Source organism: Onychomys torridus, chromosome 9 (genome assembly GCF_903995425.1).
Source record: "Onychomys torridus chromosome 9, mOncTor1.1, whole genome shotgun sequence".
NCBI lineage: Eukaryota > Metazoa > Chordata > Mammalia > Rodentia > Cricetidae > Onychomys > Onychomys torridus.
Window position 1 is genome coordinate 16,566,901 of NC_050451.1, and position 24,331 is coordinate 16,591,231.

Consider the following 24,331-nt stretch of genomic DNA (forward strand, 5'->3'; position numbering starts at 1 on the left):
TATTCCTGGGTAATGATGGATTTACCACAGTAGTTCATAGACAGATGTAGAGGACAGGTTAGAAAACAAAGCTCTCCCCATACCAAATGTGCTTCAGTAATGATCATTAGATAACTGAAGCCAGCCTGAATTTTCCTCCTGTGCCTTGCTACCTGTGGAGACCCATCTCTTCCACTCTAGCATACAGAGTCTCAGCTTGATCTTAAACTCCATTGTATATTCATTCTCATTGTTTAATAAAAACAAACAAAACAAACAAACAAACAAAAATGCCCTTCTATGAATAAGTACCTCTTTTTCCTTAGAAGACAATTTACTATTAAGTGAGCTTGCCCTGGAGAAGTTTTACTTCCTCCCTTAAATGCTGACATGAGTGTTTCTTCCCATAAAAATTAAGTCTTTTCTTGAGAGAGGCCTACTAAATAACATCTACTTCATCTCATTCTCTGTCATGGGAGTTACACAACCTAGAATGTTACTCATGTGAGTGCCCAATGGCATTGATGTGGAGGCTCCACATAGATCTTCCCCAGATCAACTGTCAGTCTTTAGTTGTAATTCTATTATTCATAGTCTGAAAATCTAATGAGAGAGGAAGTTGGTAATGGCAGCAAATGAGATTGAAATAAATGACAGACGATACAATGAGGTCATAAAAATCGTTTTTGCAATGGATATATACTAATTGAAAACCAGAAATCCTAAAATTAAGGGAAAATATGTAAATCTGAGAATCAAAATGTGCTTATAGGAGTTTTGTGAATAGCATAGTCTTCACTACCCCCTCCCAGTGTTAGTCTGCTTTCTTACCTCTGGGCTTGTTTCATCAAATCCTCACACCAGGAGATCACCCACACTGGGCACACCAAGCATGACAGGCCTAAACCTCAGACTCTGTATCTTTTAGGATCCTGATTAAGATAACTCATGGGATGAATTAAACTGCTTTTTGATACAAATTATAAAGTGAAAGAAGAAAATTTACAAGATTTATAATTCTTAAATAGATAATGCATTTCTGTTTTTTAAAGCACTTCTTCACTTTACTCATTATACATTTCTCACAAAATCCAATTAAGGACAAATTCACTTTATTAAATATTAGGTGGTTAGTACACAAAACTATCTCATATCTTTCATATTGAGAAAAAATCTTTCCTGTGACAGGGCAAACTCCTATCTAACACTAAACTGCATTTGCTGTGTCCAAGATCATTGCAGCTGGAAATTTATTCTCCAATCTGAAGAAAATCAGCCCCTATTAAGCTAGCTTTAAAAATGGTGAAAGCAATATTTGGATGGATAAGAATGTAAATGTAACTAAAAATTCAAAATAAAATGAAATTAACTGCCTAACAAAGACTTAATTTCTTCTTATTTTTATTACATTTTGGTTTCAAAGGAGGAAAGACTTCATTTAGTTGCATGATTGCATATCTCTATAAGATTCATTAAAGGGAATTTTAGCAAATCAAAATATTATAGTAACCCTGGATGTTTCTGTTCCAGAAAGAGGATTATTGCTTCTAAAACAAATCATTTAGATAATGACAACTATCGTTTGATTTCATCATTTGATTCTTTTATCAGACAGGGAATGTTTGTGTCATATGCAATATTGGAAATGTAGCCTCTTTGATCAAATTGAGTTTGGAGGTCTTGGTGTCAGAATCTACTTTGTATTTAGTCAAGTTATTCGTTCAATTATTTATTGACAATATTCACACAAGCATTAACTTAGCAAATTGATATTGTTAATCTCAGTCACTGAGGGAAAAACAATATCATTACTGTCAAATTACTTGACAGCATGGTGTCTGGTCAAATTAAGTAAGTTTACTATTTCATAATAAATCAAGTTAATGGCTTGCTTTGCAAATCCAAGTGTTAAAATTAATCTTGTTGATGATATAAAAACCATCATATGAGATCACTTGAAATGACATAGTTTATGACAAAAAATGCTAAGTTTTACCTAAATGTCTATATAGATAAGTATAGAGAGGAAATGAGGAGTCATTCAGGCTTTCTAAATCAACATTTTCAGACTGTATGTAATGTGTATGCATTTTGTGTATATGTGTATGTATAAGAGAGAGAGAAAGAGAGAGGAGAAAATGGAATAAAAATAAGTTAAAGCCACACTCACATGGTACTGTGCTCTGATGCAGTGATTGCATTTTTACTATACATTTAGCACTGAGAAAGCTGCTGGGGACTGAAATGATGAGCTTGATGTGGTGTCGAAGATTGCAGGGATTTTAATGGGCAGAGGCAAGACACTTTTGTATGCATAGTCTGACCATCATGATGAGTGATAGAACACATGGAGGAAGACTTCAGCGAAGTTCTCCTGAAGAAACAATGAAGCTGGGTCACCAGCACAATTGAGTTGTGAGCAGGGAACCGTGAATTTCTGAGAAGTGTTGGATTAGTGACTTTCTGGGATGACAAAGCTAAGGCAGACTGAAGCTTGTCTCCAAGCTCCATGGTAAATGTCATCAATTTAAATATAGAAAATGTACCACCCCTGTCCAGCAGATCTTGGGGAATTCTGTGGAAGAGGGAGAGGAAGGATTGTAGGAGCCATAAGGATCAAACACACCACAAGAAAACCCATATAATAAGCAAATCTAGGCTCATAGGGGCTCACAGAGACTGAACCAACAACCAGGGAGCCTGCATGGGACTGGCCTAGGCCTCTGTATTCATGTAATGGTTGAGTGCCTTGATCTTCCAGTGAGACTCCTAATATTGGGAGTGGGGACTGTCTCTGACTCTTTTGTCTGCTTTTGGAACCCTTTTCTTCTTACTGGGTTGCCTCATCCAGCCTTAATACAAGGGGTGGTGCTTAGTCTTACTGCACTTTGACATTCCATGATTGGTTGATAGCTATGGGAGGCCTGCCCTTTTCTGAAGATAAATGGAGAAGTGGATAGAGATGGGGGAGGGGGAGAGACTGGGATGAGAGAAGGGAGAAAGAGGAAACTGAAGTCAGGATGTAATAATATGAGGGAATAATACGTACATAAATAAAATTATGTGATAAAATAAAGCTGTGATTAAATATAAACAGATGGAAAGTGCTTTGAATGTGGTGGGGAAGAGACAGGAAATAAAGGCAAAGCTGGGGCTAGTTTGCAACCTTGATGGTTATTTTCTCTAGTCCCCACACCTATTTGCTGACGTGGGTCTACAACTGAAGAAGTTCTATAATCCCCACAACTTTGCTGACATAGGTCTGAAACTGAAAGAGTCCTATGGTCACCTCAGGTCCTCAGCCACAGTGTCTTCATTCATTTCTGAGTGCATGAAGGTCTTGGTCTGGTAAATTATTTGAGAAAAGTTTTAACTCTCCAATTAATTGTTGTTTTTATTTTGTAATCCATTTGGTTAAACACAAAAGCTCTAGGGTATTTTTAATTTCCTTAAAGATGTTAAAGGGTTCTCACCACCATTTTCTCATTTAGAGAAGCAAAGGTCACATGAATTTGCACTGCCAAATATGGCTATTTTATGAAAATTCTACCAAGTTTCTGTCTTAGGAAATTCTGTCATGTTAACATTCTCAAAAATATGTTTGTAAATACAATGGGTACAAGTTTAAGATTACCTAGAAAAATATAACAGTCAAAAGTGACTTTTTAATAAAGGGCCACACTAGAAGACACTATCAGAGCTGTCAACTGAGTGAGGAGATAATTCACAGAATGGGAGAAAATCTTTTCCAGCTATACATCTGATAAGAGGAATATTTTCTAAAATATACAAAAAAAGACCCTAAAAATTTAAATATCAAGAATCAAACAGTCAAGACTATACAAAGCTTAAGTCCCACTTGAGAGGAAGAAGGCAGGCCAATCTTTGTGAGTTTTCAGCCAGCCTGGTCAACAAATCAAGTTCCACTAGACATGGCTACCTAGTGAAACCACCCAATTTAAAAACTGAGCTTTCGAACTGAGCAGAAAGTTCTCAAAAGCAGAAATACAAATTGTTAGTAAATAATTCAAAAAGTGTTCAACATCCTTATCCATCAGGGAAATGCAGATTAAAACCACTTTAAGATTCCACCCCACCTTAGTCAAAAATGCCAACTTCTGTAATACAAAGGACAGCAAATGCTAGTGTGGATGTGGGGACAAGGGAACTCTTGTACACTGTTGGTGGGAGTATAAACTAGTGTGACCACCATGCCAGTTCATCTGGAAATACTTAAAATGCTAGGAACATAACTGTCACATTATCCAGCTTACTATTCCTAGGCATAGACCCAAAGGACTTTATAACTGTCTACAAAAAATCATATAAAATTAAGTATTACTGAGTTGTAAAGAAAAATCTACATGTAGATTCATGGAAGTAGAAATTATACTTAAGTTGTCACTCAGACCCCCAAAGACAAATATTGCAAGTTTTATTTATATGTGGGTCCTAGCTCCAATTTTTTTGTTTTGTGTATAAATATTGAATGTGTATGGAAGCCAGGAAATTAGGAAGAGGTCATTGTAAAAAGGGATGCTTTTATGTAATGGAATAGTAACATAAAAGTAGAGAGGAGAAAAATGAGAGCAGAAGAATTCAAGCAGGTAGTGTAGTAAGGGAGATAGATAGGGAGTGACGTAGTAGGTAAAGCACTGATCACAATGATATGTGGGTGAAAAAGATACATGGGAACCAATGCTCATGGAAGAAGTAAAGTAAAAATACAATAAGAGGAGGTAGAAGAAATCATTGTATAGGAGAGATATTGAATGTTAAAAGTTTAAGCCAGGATAGGGGCAGGAGAATGTACGAAAGAAGAGGGTAAGGGGTGGACTAGTCAAAGTGAAAGATTATGAAGAATTCTTATGAAAGCCCACTGTTTTATGACTAATTAAAATATAATTTAAATAAAGGAATTTGAACAGAAGTATCATAACAAGTGAACAATGCTACTTCCAGAAGACATGGGCTGTTAAATGAAAATCCAAGGGATATCTCTCAAGGAGCACCTAAAACAATTGGTTAAGCTAATGTTACTGCAATTGATTAAGCACCATAAATAGATGAGAAGACCATGTTGGTTGCAGGACACATAAACATCAATCTTGAACTGACAAGGAAACTCCATGCTGGCTAGTTTCCACAGTCAGGTAGGTGCTATGCAAGCTTCCAGTACAAAAAAATACATTAATGACCTTATGCAGTGCAGAGACCCTGTAGACTACAATACAAAATGTGTCCCCTAGTGCAATAGTGGGAAGATTGTTTATGGGATAGCCAATTGTTCTCTTGATTATATTTGAGGCCTGCTCCACAGGAGAAAAACCATGCTACATACTGCAAACACACCAAGCAAAAACAATAACAACAACAAAAATAACACAAAACAAAATGATAATGGAAATGAAAACAAAAACATGGAGCTCATAGGCTCTGGGGGAGAACTTGCTGATGCCACGTACTCTAAACATTGCTGTTGACAAACCATCTTCTAGATATTAATGTTTATATCCACAGATTTGTGATGCTCTTAATCTTGGGTAGAGAGGCTTCTTACTGCAGTAGATAACCATTAATAGAGAGACGTTTAACTATTAAAGTGAGTGTAAGGGCTTAGCTCAATATTAGTCATCTATGACAGTATCACTCTTTTCCTCAAGGCCCCAGAACACACCATGGAAGAATACATGGCCCAAAGCATGGAGAAGAGCATGGTGAAATAGTGTCTTCTGGACCTGACTTGGCTGTTGCCTCATTTGAACTCCCACCAGCTGTGATTACCTGCTCCATACCCTGCACAAGATAAAGTTAACTAAAAATTCCAGTGTATATGGAAGAGGGGCTCCATGAGGCTTACCCCTAGCTGAAGAGCTATTGATAGTTGCTGGCTGATGGGAGAAAGCCAGTTTTCTTTTGGAGTTGGCTACCAGTAAGGTGCCCAGGCCCCAGTGAATGTGCCCATACCTATTTATGTAGGGGAAGCACTATTGAATTCAATGGGTTGAAAGTAAACAAACAAATAAACAAGAATATTGAGTTAGGAGGGAAATGAGTTAGAGGAGTCCTGGGCATAGTTGGGGGGGGGTGTGTGTTTGGAAGTAGAGAAACAATATGGTATAGCTATATTCTGTTTATTATTTTATTGTATGATATAACACACTTATGAAATTTTCAAAGGATAAATAAAAACATTTTAAAATAGGAAAAACATAAAACAAATAATAGATGCTGATGTAGATATAGGAATGAAGGAACCCATATATCCTCCTTTTAAGAAAGTTAATTAAATCAGCTTCTATGGAAATTATTATAGAGGTTTCCCAAATAAAAAGCCAAAAACATGTGTAAAGCAGCTATATCACTCTGGATGTCAACGAGTAAATCCTAGAAACTGGCACATTCATGTTTATTGCAGCACTATTCATAATAGTCCAATGTGGAGCCACTCTAATTCAACAATATGTGAACAGAAAGAGAAAGTGTGTGTGTGTGTGTGTGTGTGTGTGTGTGTGTGTGTGTGTGTGTATGCACATACGTAATTATACATGGACACAAAATGGAGTTTTTTCAATTCTAAAGAATAAAAGTATGTTCTCTGGGGGAAAATGGATACAGAAAGCAAGTACCACATTAAAACAAAATAAATCATACTCTAAAAAGTTTTTTTAAAAATATCATACCTAAAATTCCAAATGTCTATCTGTGTATGACTGTATACCAGTGTTGCAAATTTAACATATTGTTTTCAGGGTGACAGTATATTCAGGTGAAATATTTATCTTTTCTTAACTAATATTATTATCTTTCAACTCTTTATCATATGAACTCTTCAAGCTTCCATGCAAAACACCTATGACACCCAAAAGAAAAAGGAAAGAAAAATTCTTTATCTTAGTGTAAACTCTTTGACAGAAAAAGCTTTGAGAAGGGAGTTGACTTTGTGCATTCTCTTCCCTAACACTGACCTAAGGATAGTGAGTGCATGTATAACAGGTGTGTGTCTGAGTGCTGCAGTCACAGAACTCCAGTGCATAGCTCAGAATGAAACTTTCAGGGTCCTTACAACTTGTGGAATATCACAAACAATGCAACTAAAAGAAAATAGTGAAACAGTGAGACAGACACTGCTCAGCCACTAAACTGACAGAAGTCCTCAATACTGGCAATGCCTAGCCTGGAAAAGACTGAGAACAGAGGAAAGCTGTCCCAGTTCTTGGCCATGTTGGAAGATGATTTGGCAATTTCTCACAAACTAAACAATAACCAGGCAGTTGTGCCCCTTTATATTGACTTGATATTGTGGTTGGAAATTTTTATATTCATGTAAAAGTCAGAACTCAAGCACCAATGGCAGCTTGATTCATAATTCCAAATTTTGGTGGTCCCAGCAGCACACATTGTGATCCCAGCACTTAGGAGGTAGAGACAGACAAATTACATGTACAGGCCAGCAGATTTATGGAAAATCTGTCCTTTCACAAGGAAACATACTGTCTATACTTGGGGTGTGATCAAAATGTTCCCTAGGAAGTGAGTGAATTATAATGTCCATGGTACCAAGCTATGAAATTTCAGAGAGAGGATAAATGTATACTGCTAAATAAAAGAAGCTACAAGAAAAGATTATAGACTGTGCTATTTCCACCCTGTGACATTCTGGAAAATATAAAGCTATGAATATAGAAAACTGTAGTCACGGTTGCCAAGAGCTTGCCTGTAGGAAGAAAAAGAGAAATAGGCAAAAAGTGGGCATGGACCTAGACTGTAAGATATTCTAATGGTAGCTACATGGTATTATGCATTTGTTAAACTTCATAGGCTGGAGAAGGGACAAATTCATTGTTTTCTTCTTATTGAATTATTGAATTATTTGTTTATACTGGATCTTAACTCCTTGTCAGTGTATAGTTTACAAAATACTTCATCTTATGTTAATGAAGCCAATTTTGTGACGTTTTCTCACAATGAAAACATGAGAAAAAGAACCTTGTCTCTTGTATTATCAATAACAGTATTTCACTCATATTAATACTGCCTTCTATTTCATTCAGTGAGCAGTTAATGCTAGACATAGAAATAGTATGTTGACGAAGAAGGTGCATAGTTAGAGAGAGATACATGTTATGGATACTGTGGTGGCTTGGATGAGAATGACCCCAATAAGCTCATGAATGCTTAGTCACCAGAGTGAAACTGTTTTGGAATGATTATGAGGTATGTTCTTGTTGGATTAGGCATGTGTGTGTGGCCTTACTAGAGGAAGTGTGTCATTGAAGGTAGGCTCTGAAGTTCCAAAAGCCAATGCCTCTCTCTCTCTCTCTCTCTCTCTCTCTCTCTCTCTCTCTCTCTCTCTTTCATCTCTATCATCTCTCTGCCTGCTGACTGCAGATTAGGATATAATGCCCTCAGCTACTGCTCCAGTGTCATGCCTGTCTACAACCTCCCATGAAGATTATGGACTAATCCTCTAAAACTGTAAGCAAGCCAATTAAATATTTTTATTTATAGGTGTTGCTTTGGTCATGATATCTCTTCATAGCAATAGAAAAGTAACTAAGACAAATGTGTACATGGATAATAGACAGTAGAATTAATAAGCAGTCAATATTCACAAGATACCTATGAGTATGGTTATTAGAATAAAATTAAATATCGTGGAAAGTGCAGAAACTTGCTAAGGTTACATAGTCCATGATTATGGCCAGGATTCTAACTCTATGTTGAAAAAGTTCACATGGCTTTTTCTGCTAAAGGGGAGAGGAAGACAGACTTTCTATTGCCCAAGGTAGTCTTGAGGTTTTGAACTTGAGAGTCTCCATCCTCATTCTCTAGGGAATTTGAATTGTGGGCAAGCATCACTGCACCTGGACAAACCATATGCTGTCTATACCAACATCTGTGGAGATTTTTTTACTTTTAACCAAGACACAGGCAAAGGGAGTAGGTAACAGAAAATAAACGTATGTCTTCACTTCTCTGGTTTAAGATGCCATAGAGATTGCTAAACAAGTATGTAATGGCATTCATAGATGTGGGAGCCTTGTGAGTACATTAAGGCATGCTGGAGATTTACCTAGGAGTGAGGAGTTAGGACTGGGAAATGAGCTTTGAGATAGTTAAAGAGAATAAAAGCACAGGGAATTAGATGTTCAGACTGAACTTCTGTTGAGGCCAAGAATGGATGCTGAGTCATGATAAATGTAACAAGAGCTTCTTGGTACCTAGCCTCAGCATCTGCAATGATTAGAGGATCAGAGGTACAGGCCATGATAGGAAGCAGGAATAGAAAGGTTGGTAGGTAAGCATTTATGTATGGTATAAATGTCCTTAGATCATTGAATCTCTCTTGTAAGCTTGCAAACATGGTGTATATGGTTTTAAGTTTCTTGGTTGTCAGAAATTTGAGAAGGAGATGGTACATGCAGGGAGTGGGTGAAGGTTGGGCCAAGGCTTACTCTCCTTCAGGGTCCAAGCAGCCTTCAGAACAGTTTTCCAGTCCTGGATGTCAGTGATGTCACTGTCCAGAAATCTTGTGTTTGGGGATCTATGATTTCTGTCTGTGCTGTTTTAGACACAGGACATTCATAGGGACAGTGGGACAGAAAGGAAAGAAATAATGCCTGCTTTCATTTCAGTGTTTCAGGTACATTTCCAGTGACTTGGAGAAAGATGCTAGCAACAGAAGCTGACAGAGCTGATTTTAAAAGAAGCATTAGAAGCCTAAGAACAATAGGTTTGTTGCCTAGAAATCAGGGAACAGCATTCAACTGAGAACAGGGAAAAGGGTGTTTTCCTCACTCTGGCAAAGATCCAGACATGGATCTGGTTTTATAACTATGTTTCTCCCATCAGCATTTTAATCATGGCAGCCATCACAGTACAAAGCTCCTTCAACGTGTCACAGGAAGACAGTTAAGTCACATGAAGCAGCACAGGAGTAATGGGTAAGTAGGCAACATGCAGAGGCTGTCTCTGCTTCTATCTGAACATGTGATTGGCTCCAGTTTCATACTCTTATGCCTGGCAGAAAATGGGGATGTGTTGGGTGAATGGTGGATTTATATGGCATACAAGTGATAGCAGGAACCTTGATCTGTCTGTGGATTTGAGACCGACCACACTGTAGTACATGCTAAGGAAGTTCTAAAGTGTTTTTATTACAGGGGATACTAAAATAGGATGCATGTACATTGGAAAATTCCCATGTAAGACTTCATTTGGATATCCAGACAGATCCAGATCTCTTCCTTCATCTATACCCATTTCATACCACTATTAGAGGACACTCAGACTTTTATGGTATAGCTTCTCTATCATTCAGAAAAACTTTCTTGAATAAAAGGAAACAAGTAAGAAGGACTCAAAAACTGATGGGGGCTTGTCAAAAATACTCAAAACCATCTTGAAGGAGCTATTGAGCAAATACAGAGAAATATAAAAACCATATAAATAAGGAAGCAAATGAAAATCTCTTGAAATTATCCAGCAGTAATATACTGTTATAAATAAATATGAAAATGTTCTTTCATATAGTTGAACTGCCAACTAATAAGTTGATATGAAAGATGGGAATTAGGGAATTGGGATTTTGTAAACAATATCTTTAAAAAAATTTCAGCCAAGAATTATCAGTGGATTCTTAAGCTAATGGACAAAAGCTTGAAAGACAAGGTTCTTTAAAATGTGTAAAATTGTGCCTCTGAAACAATTAATAATTACTAAGGGAAATTAATTACTCTAAAGTGGAGAAATGTAGCTAGTATTCTAGCACCAAGGAGCATGGCTGATTCTAGAAAGAGATAAATGCACTTTTCAAGAAGTTTATGGGACAGTAGTGTACAAAACAGCACATTGCCAGGACTCCAGAATGTTGGTACAGGAACTTGACTACAGTGGCTGCTTTGCTTTGAGCACAGTGCTCTCCACCTTACAGTGGGGACAAACAGCAACATCACTGGGAAGAAGGCATGAGAGCAATAAGTCCAGTGCCTGCACATGAGTATCCACTATTACTTCATTATGGCAAACATCTCTTCATGTGCTTTCTTAGAATTAAGACAATTAGAGACCAGCCCCCAGCTTCCATCTGCCCAGAACTCCCATCTGGACCAGAGGTGAGTGAGTGCCAGGGTTATAGTCAGAGAAGCAACTGCCCCTGGGTCCCACTACTGGACACAGGTCACTCCAGGAGGACCTAACCAACTTGGCCACAGTTTCTTGGCAATCAGGGGGCCCTGTGGGCCCTGCAGGAAGGCTCCCCTTTTCCAAGACTGCAGGCAGACACTGCAGTCTCCACACCCTGTCCCAACACCCATTTGCCGGAGACCCCAGCCACTTCCTGAGACTCAGAGACCAACCCCCAGCTCCCATCTGGACCAGAGGTGAGTGCCTGGTGTTATAGCCAGAGAGGCAATTGCACTTGGGTCCCACGGCTGGACACAGGCCACTCTGGGAGGACCTGACCAAATTGGCCCCAGTTTCCTGCCAATCAGCAGGCCCTGTGGGAAGGCTCCCCTTTTCCAAGACTGCAGGCAGACACTGCAGTCTCGACACCCTGCCGACACACCCATCTGCTGGAGACTCCATCCAAATCCTGAGACTCAGAGACCAGACCCAAGCTTCCATCCTGCCCTGGAACTACCATCTGGACCAGAGACCAGAGGAACTCACATCTGGACAAGAGGAACCCCCATTTGGACAAAATAAGGAGACATCAGGGACTTCCCGAGATTCAGAGTCCAGCCCCCCAGCTACTATCTCCTATCTGGACAGCACTCTCATCTGGACCAGCACTCCCATCTGGCCCAGAGCTTCCATCTGGACCAGAGAAAGGCTCCCTAAATCTGTCAGCTCTCTCTGGACCAAGTATACTGATAAGATCAAGAACGAACCCAAGAGAGATGGGCAGACATCAAGGCAGAAGTACATACAACAAAATAAAGAGCAATACAGCATCACCAGAACCTAGCCCTTCTCCAACAGGTAGAACTGAACATCTCAGAATGGAAGAAGAAGTAGAAGTAGAAGAAGAAGAAGAAGAAGAAGAAGAAGAAGAAGAAGAAGAAGAAGAAGAAGAAGAAGAAGAAGAAACCTTATAAGTAACATCATGAAGAGGTTATATAGAAGAAATCAAAAATAAAGTAGAGGAACAGACAAACAAAAAAACAGGAAGAATGCTATGAAAAACTAGAGGAAAGGACAATTAAAGCAAAAGAAAACAATAAATCCTTGAATGAAAATCATGAAAAAGCAAGGGAGACAATCTAAGATCTGAAGAGGGAAATAGAAAAAAATGAAGAAGACACTAGCAGAAGGAATGTTGGAAATAGAAAATCTGAGTAAACAAACAGGAACTTCATAGGCAAGTATAGCCAACATAATGCAAGAGATGGAAGAGAGGATCTCTGGAGTTGAAGATACAGTAGAAGAAATAGATTCATCAGTCAAAGAAAACACTAAAACCAACAAAGTCATGACCCAAAATGTCCAAGAAATTTGGGACACCATGAAAAGAGACCAAACCTACAAATGATAGGGGTAGAGGAAGGAGAAGAATACCAACTCAAAGGAACAGAAAATATATTTAACAAGATCATAGAAGAAAACTTTCCCAACTTAAAGAAGGAAATGCCTATGAAGATACAAGAAGCCTATAGAACACAAAACAGACTGGACCCCCCAAAAAAGTCCCCTCGCCACATAATAATTAAACAACTAAACGTACAGAATAAAGAAAGAATATTAAGGGCAGCAAAGGAAAAAGGCCAAGTGACATATAAAGGCAAACCCATCAGAATAACACCCAATTTCTTGATGGAGACTTTGAAAGCCAGAAGGACCTGGACAGATATAATGCAGACACTAAGAGACCATGGATGCCAGCCTAGACTAATATACCCAGCAAAACTTTCAATCATCATAGATGGAGTGAACAAGACCTTCCAAGACAAAACCAGATTTAAACAATACTTATCCACAAACGCAGCCCTACAGAAAGCACTGGAAGAAAAATTCCAACCTAAGGAAGGCAGATACACCCATGAAAACACAGGCAATAGATAACACCACAGCAGTAAACCCCAAAGAAGAGAAGTACACACACACTACCACCAAAAAATAAAAATAACAACAGGAACGAAAAATCACTGGTCATTAATATCCCTTAATATCAATGGACTTAATTCACCTATAAAAAGACAAAGACTAACAGAATGGACACGAAAACAGGACCCATCTTTCTGCTGCATACAAGAGACACACCACAAATTCAAAGACAGACAACTCCTAAGAATAAAAGGCTGGGAAAAGACTTTCCAATCAAATGGTCTTAAGAAGCAAGCTGGTGTAGCCATCCTAATATCCAGCAAAATAGACTTCAAACTAAAATCAATCAAAAGAGATGATGAAGGACATTACATACTCATCCCAGGAAAGATCCACCAAGATGAAGTCTCAATTCTGAACATTTATGCCCCAAACACAAGGGCACCCACATATGTAAAAGAAACAATACTAAAGCTTAAATCACATATAAAACCCCACACATTAATAGTGGGAGACTTCAACACCCCACTTTCACCTCTGGACAGATTGGCCAAAGTGAAACTTAACAGAGACATAATGATCTTAACTGATGTTATGGCTCAAATGGACTTAATCGATATCTACAGAACATTTCACCCAAACACAAAAGAATACACCTTCTTCTCAGCACCCCATGGAACCTTCTCTAAAATCAACCACATACTTGGCCACAAAACAAATTTCAACAGATACAAAACAATTGGAATAACCCCCTGTGTTCTATCAGACCACCATGGTTTAAAGTTAGATTTCAAAAACAGAAAAAAAACTACAGAAATCCTACAATCTCTTGGAAACTGAAAAATGCTCAACTGAATCACCAATGGATTAAGGAAGAAATAAAGAAAGAAATTAAAGACTTCCCAGACATCAATGAAAATGAATACACCACATACCCAAATTTATGGGATACTATGAAAGCAGTGCTAAGATAGAAATTCATAGCACTGAATGCCCACATAAAGAAGCTGGAGAAATGCTAGTGACTTGACAGCACACCTGAAAGCTCTTGAACAGGAAGATGCAGAGTCTCCCAGGAGGAACAGATGCCAGGAAATTATCAAATTGAGAGCTGAAATCAATAAAATAGAAACAAGGAGAACAATTCAAAAGGATTAATGAAACAAAGAGTTGGTTCTTTGAGAAGATCAACAAGATAGACAAGCCCTTATCCAAACTAACCAAAAGACAGAGAGAGAGCATCCAAATTAAGAAAATCAGAAATGAAAAGGGGGATGTAACAACAGACAATGAGGAAATCCAGAGAATCATCAGGTCATACTTCAAAAACCTCTACTCCACAAAATTGGAAAATCTAAAAGAAATGCATATTTTTCTGGATAGGTACCACATACCCAAGTTAAATCAAGAACAGATAAACCATTTAAAGCGTCCAATAAATGCTAAGGAAATAGAATCAGTCATTAAAAGTCTCCCAAACAAAATAAAAGCCCTGGACCAGATGGTTTCACTGCAGAATTCTACCAGATCTTCAAAGAAGACTGAATACCAATACTCTTTAAATTGTTCCATACAATAGAAGCAGAAGGTATATTACCAAACTCCTTCTATGAGGCTACAATTGCCCTGATTTCTAAATCAAACAAAGATGCAACAAAGAAAGAGAACTACAGACTGATCTCCCTCATGAACATTGATGCAAAAATACTCAATAAAATTCTGGCAAACAGACTCTAAGAACACATCAAAACAATTATCCACCATGATTAAGTAGGCTTCATCCCAGGGATGCAAGTGTGGTTCAACATACGAAAGTCTGTCAATGTAATACACCATATAAACAAACTCAAAGAAAAAAAACCATGATCATCTCACTAGATGCAGAAAAGGCATTTGACAAAATCCAACACCCCTTCATGATAAAAGTCTTGGAGCGATCAGGAATACAGGGAACATACCTAAACATAATAAAGGCAATCTACAGCAAGCCAACAGCCAACATCAAATTAAATGGGGAGAAACTCAAAGCATTACCACTAAACTCAGGAACAAGGCAAGGCTGTTCCCTCTCCCCATACTTATTCAATATAGTACTTGAAGTTCTAACCAGAACTATAAGACAACATAAAGAGATTAAAGGGATGCAAATTGGAAAGGAAGAAGTCAAGCTCTCCCTATTTGCAGATGACATGATAATATACATGAGTGACCCCAAAAATTCAACCAAGGAACTGATACAGCTAATAAAAACCTTCAGCAACATTGCAGGATACAAGATCAACTCAAAAAAATCAGTAGCCCTTCTATACACATTAGACAAACAGGCTGAGAAGGAAATCAGAGATACATCACCATTTACAATAGCCACAAATGATATAAAATACCTTGGGGTTACTCTAACTAAGCATGTGAAGGACCTATATGACAAGACCTTTAAGTCCCTGAGTAAAGAAATTGAAGATGTCAGAAAATGGAAAGATCTCCCATGCTCATGGATAGGCAGGATTAACATAGTAAAAATGGCGATCTTACCAAAAGCAATCTACAGATTCAACGCAATCCCCATCAAATTACCAACACAATTCTTCACAGATTTGGAAAGAATAATACTCAACTTCATATGGAAAAACAAAAAACCCAGGATAGCCAAAAGGATCCTGTATAATACAACAACCTCGGGAGGCATCACAATCCCTGGCCTCAAGCTCTACTTTAGTTCTACCATAATAAAAACAGCTTGGTACTGGCAAAAAACTGACATGTGGACCAATGGAATCTAATTGAAGACCCTGACATTAACCCACACACCTATGAACATATAATTTTTGAAAAGAAGCCAAAAATGTACAATGGAATAAAGAAAGCATCTTCAAAAAATGTTGCTGGCATAACTGGATGTCAATGTGTAGAAGGCTGCAAATAGATCCATATCTGTCACCATGCACAAAACTTAAGTCCAAGTGGACCAAAGAACTCAACATAAATCCAGTTACTCGGAACCTTATAGAAGAGAAAGTAGGAAGTACTCTTGAACCCATTGGCACTGGAGATCACTTTCTAAATATAACACCAGTAGCACAGACACTGAGAGAAACTATCAATCAATTGGACCTGTTGAAACTGAGAAGCTTTTGTAGAGCAAAGGACAAAGACAACAACACAAAGCAACAGCCTACAGAATGGGAAAAGGTCTTCACCAACCCCACATCTGACAGAGGGCTGATATCCAGAATATATAAAGAACTCAAGAAATTAGACACCAAAATTCCCAACAGTCCAATTAAGAAATGGGCTATAGAACTAAACACAGAATTCTTAACAGAAGAAGTTCAAATGGCTGAAAGACATTTAAGGAACTGCTCAACATCCCTAATTACCCAGGAAATGCAAATCAAAATGACTCTGAGATACCACCGTACACCTGTCAAAATGGCTAACATCAAAAGCACAGAAGACAGCTTATGCAGGAGAGGATGTGGAGCAAGGGGAACTCTCCTCCACTGCTGGTGGGAATGCAAGCTTGCACAGCCACTTTGGAAATCAATATGGCACTTCCTTAGAAAATTGGGAATCCATCTCCCACAAGACCCAGCTATAGCACTCTTGGGCATATACCCAAGGAATGCACAATCATACCACAAGGGCATTTGCTCAGCTATGTTCGTATCAGCATTATTTGTAATAGCCCGAACCTGGAAACAACCTAGATGCCCTTCAACTGAAGAATGGATAAAGAAAATATGGTACATATACACAATGGAGTACTACTCAGCAGAGAAAAACAATGACATCATGAGGTTTGCAGGCAAATGGATGGATCTAGAAAAAACTCATCCTGAATGAGGTAACCCAGACTCAGAAGGACAAACACAGTATGTACTCACTCATAGGAGGATACTAGATGTAAAACAAAGATGACTGGTCTGCTACACAACTCCAGGGAGGCTACCTAGAGAACAGGACCCTAGGAAAGAGTCAAGTATCGCCCAATGACAGAGAAATGGATGAGATCTACCTGAACAACCTGGACGACAGTGGGAGTAATGAAGGGCAAGATTTGAGGGAAAGAAAGCTTATGGGAGCAGGATATCCCAGATGGATCAAGAACAGAAAGGGAGAATGAGGAATAACAGACCATGATAAATGAAGACTACATGAGAACAGGAATAGGCAGAGTGCTGGAGAGGTCCCCAGAAATCCACAATGATATATCCTCTGTAATCTGCTGGCAGTGGTCGAGAGAAAGCCTGATCTGACCTAATCTGGTGATCAGATGGCCAAACACCCTAACAGTCATCTTGGAACTCTCATCCAATAACTGATGGAGGTGGATGCAGAGATCCTCAACCGGGCCCCAGGTGAAGCTCCAGGTGTCCAGCTGTCGAGAAAGAGGAGGGTCTGCAAGAGTGTGAATTGTTGAATCCAAGATTGGAAAAAGCACAGGGACAAATAGCCAAACTAATGGAAGCACATGAATTGTGAACCAGAGGCTGTGGAGCCCCCACCTGGATCAGGCCCTCTGGATAAGTGAGACCATTGAGTGCTTTGACATGTTTGGCAGGTACCCAGTCTGTGGGACCAGGATCTGTCCTTGGTGCATGAGCTGGCTGTTTGAAAACTTGGGATTACACAGGGACACTTTGCTCAGTCTAGAAGGTGGTGACAGGACCTGCCTGTACTGAATCCACCAGGTTTGAGTTAAACCCCAGGGATGCCTTGAACCTGGAGGACATGGGAGTGGAGGGGAGTGGCTCAGGGGAGGGTGGGGGTGGGAGAGGGAGTGGGGAGGACAGGGGAACCCATGGCTGATGTATAAAATTTAAAACACATAATAATAATGAAAAAATATTAATAACAAAACAAAAAAATGAATTAAGACAATTAGAGAAGGCAATGTTTTTTAAAGAAGAGGGCTATTGGAGAAAACACTATGAAAAAGTGGTGGTGTGTTGGGAAAACTTACAGCACACACAGCTGAGCATACAACACAGAGTGGGACCTGATAACACAAAAGTCCAGTCCTTACCAATAGTCCAAGGGACACACTTAATTTGGCATTTCTGGCTTCTAAAAGGCCACATGGAGATACTGAAGAAATGGCACAATAATAACAGGAAACTTCCTTCCTATTTATTGAGCACACTAAACAAGACTGGAAGTTTGTCTTATCTCACATACATTAGCTTCTTATGAAAGCATATTGAGGTGACTATTACTGACCTACTTATCAGAAGGAATAGCAGGACTTTCAGTTGTATCAATAAGATTTGATAACCTTTACTCACAGTCACTGTGATATGTTACCACTATGGCCTGTGAACAATCAGAGGAGACTCATGGAAGTTCCATGTAGCAAGAGAGAGACTTGAATATCTAAGAAGATCAACCAGAAAGCAGGACTCTCCAGGATTCTGTGGTGAGGATGGAGCACAGAAATCCAGCCCTGGTAAGATACAGAGCAGTAGAAACTGAGGACAGTGATTAAATCAGAATCTGTGCAGAGGGCATGAGGGATAGCTGATCACCACACACGCAAGACTGGCAAGTCTGGAAGTTCAGCTCCAGCAAGGACAGAACATCTATATACTTTGTTTTACAACTGTATTCCAGAATCCTAAGGTCGAATATGAGAACAGTTCTGTCTAGAGTCTTGGTTGTGAAATTTTCTTCCTCACTTGCATTTCCCAGACTTATTTCATTTACCTGGACATTGTATGTGATAACACCTATTTAACACTGATTGTAAATGTTAAGGATAATTGTGTGTAAGGACTCATTCAGTGGCTGGCTTAAGTTAATAATGAATGGCCCTTAGTGATAGAGATAGTAGGAAATGAAAAACAGGTTCCAGTTGCAGTACTGCTGACCATAAGATGAAGATAAATATTTATTGACAAATGGTCCTGACAATACAGTATAAGATGAAGGGGTGGGGGTTCATGACTTAGTTACCAACCAGGGATAATAAGGCTGAACCTCAGATTTCACTTCCATAATGGATTATTTGTTGTTGGTACATTCCTACTAATACCAGAAATGCAGTTCATTTCAGGAAATCAACTTTCTTCTATGTTAATTTTTGTACTTTTAAGTAAAACTGATCATGCTTTTCTCATGGAAATAGACTGAGACCTGGCTCCTATGCAATCAGAATGTAGTACACCCTTGAAGACAATAAATACTTTGACAGGCATGTGACTATGCCAGAGTCCACTGCATGCAGAGGAGCTTTTGATAAGTCCTCTGGGTCAGAGTTTATCTTCATTTTATATTGGAGAATGAAGAATGGGAGTTGTTACTAAGAGGAATGTCATTAATAATAAAAAATGGAATTTAGAGGTAAAAGTATGTATAGCAAGCAATGTGTAGTGCAGTTTATAGTGAATACATGATTTCAGCCATTTTTATTGTTAACAATGAGAATAAGCTCTAGCTGATTGAAGCAGTGAAATATATGAGTTGTTGAGGATTGGTTCTCTGACAGGGAAGCACCAATCATGAAATTTAGAAAATAGCAAGTTATTTAGTTGAAGATCGTAGAAAGTTTTCTCTGGTCCTATTCTGTCCTTTGATTCCTGCAGCCATTTATAAAATAATCACTCAGAGGCTTAATATTATTTCCAAACTGTATGGCCTACAGCAAGCCTCTTGCTAGCTAGCTCTTATATCTTAAATTAACTCATTTCTATTAATCTATGTTTTGCCCTGTGTTCCATGGTTTACCACCTGCTGGCATGTTGATCCTTGGAGAGCAGACTGGCATCTCTCCAGACTCTGCTTTTCTCTTTCTTGTCTTTCTCCTTGGATTTCCTGACTGTCTCTAAGCTGCTTTGCCATAGGATGAAGCAACTTATTTATTAACCAATGGGAACAACATAGAAAGACATCCCCCAGCAGAAAATCACAGAAAGAACACATTTGCCTGGAGAAATTCATCTACCTACAATCCCACCAGGAACATTCTAAAAAGGCAAGAAGGTAAACACAGTGGAACAGCAAAATCTTATGAGGTAAAAACAAACAAAAATCTGAAACAACAACAAGAAGCCAAGAATAATGACAGCTACTGCATCTGGGATCCAGATGCTTACAGAACTTACAGGCTGAAGTAAAGCTCAATTGTGAGCCAGCAGAGGTGAGACCAGGATGCAAAACAGTTCATGCTATAGAACTTCTATGTGTTAATCTACAGACAAAATCATTTCCTGAACACATGGGTAAAGTGAAAAGGGGAGCTAGGGGGAGTGAGCCTGAGGTCTCTCCAAACAGGCAGGCAATCTATCCCAGAGAAGCTAGAAAATTTCTTTTCCACAGAGGGCAACTTATAAAGTTTCTGCCTTGAGGGACATCAGAGACAGTTGGGGAAGAGAAAAAGCAAGATTAAGACTAAAAATTTATAAACTGAATACTGAGACATCCACTGGGACCCAAAATATTAGCAGTCAATCACAGAACTTCTAGGCAGGGAAATGAAAGATGTTTCCTCTGGGAACATTATTAGATCTCCTCTTAGAAATGAGATCTAAACCTGCTGAAGTCTGTACTTCTCAATGCTATAGCTTGTGAAGACCAGAGCTAATGAAGTGCACATGCCCACAGGACTGTCTCCCTCAGCTGGCAAGAGGAACGGACAGATGATCCACCACACATGGGAAAAAATGCCAACATAAAAGGAAACACTGAAAGAAATCTTTAAAAAGGCAAAAATTAACACTTTATATAAAATACACACTTTCAACAAAGAAAATACAACTTGAGATAAAAATAAAAAAAATTAGTTCTCAGGAATATAAGTACAGCAGATGTTCAAAAATTGAACTGGGGCAGAGAGGAAGGACAGCAGAAGTACTGAAGGCAGGTTACATCTACAAATTCCCATCTGGACAAGAGGAGCTCCCATCTGGACAAAATAAGGAGACATCAGGGACTTCCCAAGATTCAGAGTCCAGCCCCACAGCTCCTATCCAGCCAGCACTCTCATCTGGACCAGAACTCCCATCTGGCCCAGAGCTTCCATCTGGACAAGAGAGAGGCTCCCTAAATCTGTCAGCTCTCTCTGGACCAAGTACACTGATAAGACCAAGAATGAACCCAAGAGGAGATGGGCAGACATCAAGGCAGAAGTACATACAACAAAATAAAGAGCAATACAGCATCACCAGAACCTAGCCCTTCTCCAACAGCTAGACCTGAACATCACAGAATGGAAGAAGAAAAAGAAGAAGAAGAAGAAGAAGAAGAAGAAGAAGGAGGAGGAGGAGGAGGAGGAGGAGGAGAAGGAGGAGAAGGAAGAGAAGGAGAAGAAGGAGAAGAAGGAGGAGAAGAAAACAACCTTATAAGTAACACCACGAAGAGGCTAGAGCCTTATATAGAAGAAATCAAAAATAAAGTAGAGGAACAGACAAACAAAAAAACAGGAAGAACACTATAAAAAACTAGAGGAAAGGACAATTAAAGCAGAAGAAAACAATAAGTCCTTGAAAGAAAATCATGAAAAAGCAAGGGAGACAGTCCAATACCTGAAGATAGAAATAGAAAAAATGAAGAAGACACTAGCAGAAGGAATGCTGGAAATAGAAAATCTGAGTAAAAAAACAGGAACTTCAGAGGCAAGTATAACCAACAGAATGCAAGAGATGGAAGAGAGGATCTCTGGAGTTGAAGATACGGTACAAGAAATAGATTCATCAGTCAAAGAAAACACTAAAACCAACAAAGTCATGACCCAAAATGTCCAAGAAATTTGGGACACCATGAAAAGACCAATACAAATAATAGGGATAGAGGAAGGAGAAGAATACCAACTCAAAGGAACAGAAAATATATTTAACAAGATCATAGAAGAAAACTTTCCCAACTTAAAGAAGGAAATGCCTATGAAGATACAAGAAGCCGATAGAACACCAAACAGACTAGACACCCCAAAAAAGTCCCCATGCCACATAATAATTAAACAACTAAACATACAGAATAAAGAAAGAATATTAAGGGCAGCAAAGGAAAAAGGCCAAGTGGCTTATAAAGGCAAACCCATCAGAATAACACCCAATTTCTTGATGGAGACTTTGAAAGCCAGAAGGACCTGGACAGATATAATGCAGACGCTAAGAGACCATGGATGCCAGCCTAGACTAATATACCCAGCAAAACTTTCAATCATCATAGATGGAGTGAACAAGACCTTCTAAGACAAAACCGGATTTAAACAATACTTATCCACAAACCCAGCCCTACAGAAAGCACTAGAAGAAAAATTCCAACCGAAGGAAGCCAGATACACCCATGAAAACACAGGCAATAGATAACACCACAGCAGTAAAACCCCAAAGAAGAGAAGTACACACACACTACCACCAAAAAGTAAAAATAACAACAAGAATGAACAATCACTGGTCATTAATATCCCTTAATATCATGGACTTAATTCACCTATAAAAAGACAAAGACTATCAGAATGGATACAAAAACAGGACCTATCTTTCTGCTGCATACAAGAAACACACCTCAAATTTAAAGACAGACAACTCCTAAGAATAAAAGGCTGGGAAAAGACTTTCCAATCAAATGGTCTTAAGAAGCAAGCTGGTGTAGCCATCCTAATATCCAGCAAAATAGACTTCAAACTAAAATCAATCAAAAGAGATGATGAAGGACATTACATACTCATCCCAGGAAAGATCCACCAAGATGAAGTCTCAATTCTGAACATTTATGCCCCAAACTCAAGGGTACCCACATAAGTAAAAGAAACATTACTAAATCTTAAATCACATATAAAACCCCACACATTAATAGTGGGAGACTTCAACACCCCACTTTCACCTCTGGACAGATCGGCCAAAGTGAAACTTACCAGAGACATAATGGACTTAACTGATGTTATGGCTCAAATGGACTTAATCAATAACTACAGAACATTCCACCCAAACAAAAAAGAATATACCATCTTCTCAGCGCCCCATGGAACCTTCTCTAAATTCAGCCACATACTTGGCCACAAAGCAAATTTCAACAGATACAAAACAATTGGAATAACCTCCTGTGTTCTATCAGACCACCATGGTTTAAAGTTACATTTAAACAGCAGAAAAAAATACAGAAATCCTACAATCTCATGGAAACTGAATAATGCTCAACTGAATCACCAACGGGTTAAGGAAGAAATAAAGAAAGAAATTAAAGACTTCCTAGACATCAATGAAAATGAAAACCCAAACTTGTGGGATACTATGAAAGCAGTGCTAAGAGGGAAATTCATAGCACTGAATGCCCACATAAAGAAGCTGGAGAAATGCTAGTGACTTGACAGCACACCTGAAAGCTCTTGAACAGGAAGATGCAGAGTCTCCCAGGAGGAACAGATGCCAGGAAATTATCAAATTGAGAGCTGAAATCAATAAAATAGAAATAAAGAGAACAATTCAAAAGGATTAATGAAACAAAGAGTTGGTTCTTTGAGAAGATCAACAAGATAGACAAGCCCTTATCCAAACTAACCAAAAGACAGAAAGAGAGCATCCAAATTAACAAAATCAGAAATGAAAAGGGGGACATAACAACAGACAATGAGGAAATCCAGAGAATCATCAGGTCATACTTCAAATAGCTCTACTCCACAAAACTGGAAAATCTAAAAGAAATGCATAATTTTCTGGAGAGGTACCACATACCAAAGTTAAATCAAGACCAGATAAACCATTTAAAGCGTCCAATAAACGCTAAGGAAATAGAATCAGTCACTAAAAGTCTCCCAACTAAAAAAAGCCCTGGACCAGATGGTATCACTGAAGAATTCTACCAGATCTTCAAAGAAAACTTAATACCAATACTTTTTAAATTGTTCCACACAATAGAAGCATAAAGGATATTACCAAACTCCTTCTATGAGTCTACAATTACCCTGATTCCTACCAAACATAGATGCAACAAAGAAAGAGAACTACAGACCAATCTCCCTCATGAACATTGATGCATAATACTCAATAAAATTCTGGCAAACAGACTCCAAGAACACATCAAAACAATTATCCACCATGATTAAGTAGGCTTCATCCCAGGGATGCAAGTGTGGTTCAACATACGAAAGTCTGTCAATGTAATACACCATATAAACAAACTCAAAGAAAATAAACAAAGATCATCTCAGTAGATGCAGAAAAGGCATTTGACAAAATCCAACACCCCTTCATGATAAAGGTCTTGGAGCGATCAGGAATACAGGGAACATACCTAAACATAATAAAGGCAATCTACAACAAGCCAACAGCCAATATCAAATTAAATGGAGAGAAACTCAAAGCAATAC